Below are 6,463 nucleotides of genomic sequence, written 5' to 3' on the forward strand. Positions count from 1 at the left end.
TTCCAATTATACACACATCAAATGCAAAGGCCCCTGATTCCAGACACTTGTAAAATGCATATTTAATTCAGTTTGAGCAAAACAGATACTCATCATCTGGTGTGTGTGTGTGTGTGTGTGTGTGTGTGTGATGTGTGTGTATGGAGTTACCAAAGATTGCTGGAGGTGTTCAAAGTCAGGGATCAGAAGATCAGCAAAATCCAGTTTCTGGGGTGTGCTCACCAACTGCTGGGACATGTTAAAAATAAACATAAGGGGGAAAGATGAACACAAGGCTCCTGGGATATAAAAGTAAGATGTGGACACCAGGAGGATTCAGTTCACCGGGTAATAGAACAAAAAGTAATGAACTGGGGCTGGGGATGTGGCTCAAGCGGTAGCATGCTCGCCTGGCATGCGTGTGGCCCGGGTTCAATCCTCAGCACCACATACAAACAAAGATGTTGTGTCCGCCAAATAAATAAATAATTAAATATTAAAAAAAAAAAGTAATGAACTAACCTACTGAGAGAGCTGTGAGTAGAAGCAGATCCCCTGGAAATTTTGATGAATGATGCATTAGAGGGGGGATTTCGCATGACCAAGATCAGGTGATGGAGTATAACAGGCAAAACCCAGACTTGAGAGAAAAGTCCCTTCATAACTATGAGGACTGGCCTCAGAGTGCTCTGAGACCAAGAAAGGCAGACAGTTCCTGGATTGCATAGTTCTTGGGGGACTTACTGATGAAAGTGTGGCCTTGGGCAGCAGAGAGACTAGTTGGAGCCACACAATTTGGGTTAGAAAGAGAGGCATATTTGCATTAGGACAAAAGGTAACTTCATCTAGGTTGGAATGAACCTGGTGTATCTTAAGCAGTCTCATACCAAGAGTTAGGGTCCGATTATCAAGTCCCACATATGACCCTAATGGTTTTATCTATTTATGGTTTGCTGAGAAACTATGCAGGAAAAACCAGGTAGGGTTACTTGGGGGATTGATGGCTATGACTCAAGATGGCTGCAGTCATGTCAAGATGAAGTCATATAATGGTTGACACAAATATTGAAACCACAGAATCTCCCTATACCTGGAGTATGTGACTTTGCAATGGATGGGGTAGGCACCAAGTGTATGCATGTGAGGGTGTGAAAGTTAGTGTGTGACATTTGGTGAGTAACAGGAGTAGGGATTGATGGTTAGAATCAACGTAGGAATCAATTCAACTCTTAGCCCCATTTTTCTCAACACTTTCTTTGCAATCTTGGAACTATCCTTGGTTCCCAGTGCCTCAACCTTTTCCAGTCAGCTTTGGCTAAGGACACAGCATAAAGACAGCTCAAAGCTGTGTGCTCCAAGACATCACCAGGTGAACCTATTCTGTGAAGTTCATGGCACAGACTTATGTGATAACTGGCTACATGGAAGCTGGACTCACCAACCTTCTCATGTTTTGACTTAATTCTCTCTAACCTGACCTCTGATCCCATTGAAGGCTGTGGGAGACCAAACTTTAACGTGACTGAGTCACTCCCTGCCTGGGTGATGAGGCTTCAGGCAGCAGCTGCTGCTAGACTGCCCTGTCCTTCTTGGGTTCCAGTGACAGTGTCTTGTGCATGGTGGGCGTGCCTTCCTACAGCCCCATGGGTGGAGCTACGCTCACCTGTTCCTTTGTAATATCACCCCTTTCCCTGTTTGGGATAGAATGTTCCATGAAAACACCCTTTGAGTGTCCCCTTCTCTTACTGTGCCCTTGGGTGTGGCCTACCTAGATGTCAGTCAACCTGCTGACAGTGGACATCATCTAGACTCAGCCCCCTGAAACCTGACCCCTTGCCTCATTTGAATGGCTTCTGCTCAATAAAAGGGGTCAGCACTTACAGGCTCTCTCTCTTTCTGAGGACCCTTAAGGTCAGAGGAGCCGTTACAGCAACCCCAAAGAAACAGGTATTTCTGTCTCTTGTGTGGTTATTTCATGCAGCCCAGTTAGCCCAGTTCCCCTGGAGTAACCCCTGCGTGTTTTAGTCACGAAGAAAACCCAGCAGAAGGCATCTTTTCCAATTTATTTCTAGTGGATGGTTGGGCTTCCTTAAGAATATGAACAGTGGGCTGGGCATGTAGCTCTGTGGTAGAGCACTTACCTAACATTCACAAGGCCCTGGGTTCAATCCCCATCTCTCTCTCTCATACACAAACACAAGAGCCCGGTGTTGTGGCACATACCTGTAATCCCAGCAACTCCAGAGGCTGAGGCAAGGAAGATCTCAAGTTTGAAACCAATTTGGCAATTTAGGATAACCTCAACATAAAAAAAAAAGGACTAGGGTTGTAGCTCAGTGGTAATTCACCCCTCAGTTCAATCCCCAGTACTGCAAAAAGAAAACAACAACAAAATTTAAAGAAGGGCTATAGGTAGCACTAAAACCCAAGTGATACCCTAGTAAGGGACTATGAGAATTCCCCTGGTGATATGTGTAGTAAAATGTGTAATGGGAAAGATTTTTTTTTTTTTTTTTTTTTTTGGTACTAGGGACTGAAGCCAAGGGCATTTAACCACTTAACCACATCCCCAGCCCTTTTAATTTTTTTTATTTTGAACTAAGTTGCTTAGGGCCTTGCTTAATGTGTGAGGCTGGCCTTGAATTTACAATCCTCCTGCCTCAGCCTCCTGAGCCACTGGAATTACAGGTGTGCACCATCACACCCAGCAAGACTGTCTTAACATGACCTTGGACTTTCATTCTGGGTGGCCTGAACAAGGGCCTAACTCTCCTGGTGAGAGGAGCCACACCTAGGCTCCCAAACTCAGCTTACCACAGGACTGGGAACTGTTCTGAGTATCCCACACATGGCTTTGCCTTCTCTGAGCATCATCCCTACCCTCATGGAACACTATAATATGCACAGGCCTACAGTGTCCAGGCTGGCATGGAAATCAGCTGAGGCCTAGACACATTTGACATAAATTCCTTCAATAACAAAGTTCTTAAGCTGTCTTCCAGGAAAAGCCTCCAGGCTCTTACTAAGGATTCTTAGGGTTTGGGGCTAGGAATGTAGCACAGTGATAGAGTGCTTACCTAGCAAGTACAAGGTTCTGCGTTAAGTCTCCAGCACTGCAAAGGGAAAAAAAAAAAAAAAGATTCTTAGGGGTTTGAAATTAGCCTTTCAAAAATGGACACGAGCAGATGCCAGTTTGTCCTATTTAATGACATCACAAACTCAAAATCCCTCGTGCAGGGTTGAGGATACAGCTCAGTTGGTAGAGTGCTTGCCTTGCATGCACAAGGCCTTGGGTTCAATCCCCAGCACCACAAAAAGGTGAAAAAATAAAAAAAGAAATCCTTCATGCTAAACATAACCTTCCCAAGAAATATGTACCTTCTTGTCATTCAACCAATAAGCTGCTTATCCTCCCTCCCTTCCTATAAATTCCCCCACTACCGACTAATCCAATCTAGGAGGGAGAGTTGAGTTTATAGCTCCTGCTCTCCTTGCCAGTAAGCCACACAATCCCTCTTTGGGCTGGACATATAGCACCTACCTAGTATGTACAAGGCCCTGGATTCAATCCCCAGCACTGTAAAAACTTAAAAGGAAAAAAAAAATTTTTTTTGCAAAAAAGAAAAACCAGTGTGCCATGGTATTGATTCCTGTGTGCATCTGACAGTGAGCCTTGCTCAATGACAGTAGCCTCAGACAGTTCTTGTAGTGGGCTGGCACCCTACCCCAGACTGTGTGGGGGGGTGCCAAGCAGCCTGATGTTCCTAGGTTTACAAGGTCACTCTCTCAGGCTGGCCCTATGCACAGGTAGAGGGATGGTAGGAAGGCCCTTTGTGGACCCAGCTGCTGCTGTGTTGGTGGCCTCCCACAGGAAGAGAGCAGGGTCAGGGACCCATGCACCATGCAGCCCCCCTTCCTCCTGACACCATGTGTGTGTGTGTGTGTGTGTGTGTGTGTGTGTGTGTGTGTGTGTGTGTATCTCAGAGGATTAAACCCAGGGGCACTTTTGTGTGTGTATATGTGTATGTGTGTGTGAGAGAGAGGATTAAACCCAGGGGCACTGTACCACTAAGCTACATTCCCAGCCCTTTTTCTTCTTTATTTTGAGATGGGTCTCACCAAATTGCTGAAGCTGGTGTGAACTTGTGATCCTCCTGCCTCAGCCTCCAGAGTTGCTGGGATTGCAGGCATGCACCACCACGCTTGGCTGACCACTTGTTTTCTCTTTACCCAATATAGCCTATTACCAGGTTGTGTGATGCTGCATAATTTGTCTCAAATCCAGTGTGTGACAGGGAGAGACCTAGAACAGTTTATTATAAGTGAAAAGTAACTTGTAGAAGATGATGGAGAGAGCTGGAGCAAAGGGGGTCAGGGGGTGGATGGGATCTCCTATTACATTGGACTCCTAGCTTCTCAGGGGCCACCCTGGCACCAAGGTTTCTTGTCATTGTGCCTCTTATGCTTCTGGCCTCCCTGAGGCAGATGTACGTTCCTTACTCATCTTTCTATCTCTGACTTCTCATTTCCACTTTTTTTTACTGCAAAGGCCTTGGGGTGTATTCTCTGTTTTATTTTATTTTATTTTATTTTTTGGAGAAGGGGATTTTGCTCTGTTGCCCCAGCTGATCTTAGACCTGTAGACTCAAATGATCCTCCTGAGTAGCTGGAACCACAGGCATGTTTAGCATGTGCCACCACACCTGGCTTTTAAGTTAAATGTTTTATGCCTGTTTTTGCCAGGTGTGGTGGAGCATACCTGTAATCCCAGCTATGCAGGAGGCTGAGACAGGAGGGTCACTTGAAACCATGAGTTCAATCCCAGCCTGGGCTGGGGATGTAGCTCAATGGTAGAGCTCTTGCCTAACATCCACCAGACCCTGGTTAAACCCTAGGTTCAATCCTCTGTACTACAAAATAAGGTATACCTGACTGGGTGCAGTGGCACACAATTCTAATACCAGCTACTGACAAGGCTGAGGTAGGAGGATTGCAAGTTCAAGGCCAGCCTCAGCAATTTAGTGAGATGTGTATCAAAACAGAAAATAAAAAGGATGTAATTCGGTGTTCAAGTACCCCTGGGTTCAATCCTCAGCAGCAAAAAAAAAAAAAAAAGCTTTTTTTTTTTTTAAATTTTTTTAAAAAATAATACTAGGAATAGAACCCAGGTCCTCACACATGCTAAGCAAATGCTCTACTACTAAACTATACCCCAATACCCCAACCCAGAGGTGTATTTTCAGTGTTCCAGATTTTGGTAATGGGCCCACCCAACTCAGCTCACCCCACCAGACCAGTAGAATTTGCATGTCATCCTTGGGCAGGGGCTATGCTAATCGTCTCTGTATCATTCCAATTTTAGTATATGTTCTGCTGGAGGGAACACTTATTTTTTATTTTGAGATAAGGTCTTGCTAACTTGTTTAGGGCCTTGCTAAATTGCTGAGGCTACCCTTGAATTTGCAGTCCTCGTGCCTCAGCTTCCAGAATTCATAGGATTACAGGCATGCACCACCATGACCCAGCTTAAGGTGTCTATTTCTTAATTTGCTATAATACTTAAGAGAATCTGGTATATTGAAGAATCTGACAGTTGAGTCTTGTGATATCAAATTGAATTTAGTAATTTATTTTAGACTTGTGACTGGAAGCTGAACGTTGGAGATATTTTGATTATGTTTGTAAACAATATTGGAATCTTTAAGATGACTTGATTTGCCACATTTGAAAGCTTGAATTATTAGGTTTATGAGAATTATTTACACGTTTAACATTTTTTTGTTTCTCGTTTGACTTGTAAATCTGTCCTTTGAGGAATTTGAAGTGCTTGGGAAAAAAATCAAGTATGTTAAATTTGTAAGTGTAGTTTAAATATTTAAGAGAATTTAATTAACTAGGTTTGTAAATAGTATGAAAAATGTTCAGCCAAATTTAATATGTCAAGCCCATGGGCTAATTGAACATTAATCAGGGAACAAGTTATTGCTCTTATTTTTATACAAAATTTATAAGATTTCTAAATAAATCAGGGTATGCAAATTAACCTTAAGAATTTAGGAAAATCTGGGCTGGGGATGTGGCTCAAGCTGTAGCGCACTCACCTGGCATGCGTGCGGCCCGGGTTCGATCCTCAGCACCACATACAAAGATGTTGTGTCCGCCGAAAACTAAAAAAATAAATATTAAAAATTCTCTCTCTCTCTCTCTAAAAAAAAAAAAAGAATTTAGGAAAATCCGCTTTAAAATTTACAAACTTAAGAAATTGAAAATTAATTTCAACATAAGCAACTGTGAATAGTCCTTTTTGCTCTCAAATATCTGTCCTAGGATGTTCACCCACCTAGACATGAGTATTCTGTTATCAAATATTTTCCTTCCTGAGAACTCTTTTTATCATGTTAAATAACATTTCAGGAAAAATTGGTTTTGGACTGGGCTCCTGCACAGGGCCCTATAAACTAGGCTGAAAATCAAAATGGAGTCA

General features: G+C 43.2%; 1 pseudogene; it reads right to left on the reverse strand.

Annotated features, from left to right (window-relative positions):
- Positions 1 to 5,276: 5,276 nt before the first annotated feature.
- LOC114099440 (U6 spliceosomal RNA) lies at positions 5,277 to 5,363 on the reverse strand (annotated as a pseudogene).
- Positions 5,364 to 6,463: the final 1,100 nt, after the last annotated feature.

This window comes from Marmota flaviventris, chromosome 6 (genome assembly GCF_047511675.1).
Source record: "Marmota flaviventris isolate mMarFla1 chromosome 6, mMarFla1.hap1, whole genome shotgun sequence".
In the NCBI taxonomy this organism is placed as follows: Eukaryota; Metazoa; Chordata; class Mammalia; order Rodentia; family Sciuridae; genus Marmota; species Marmota flaviventris.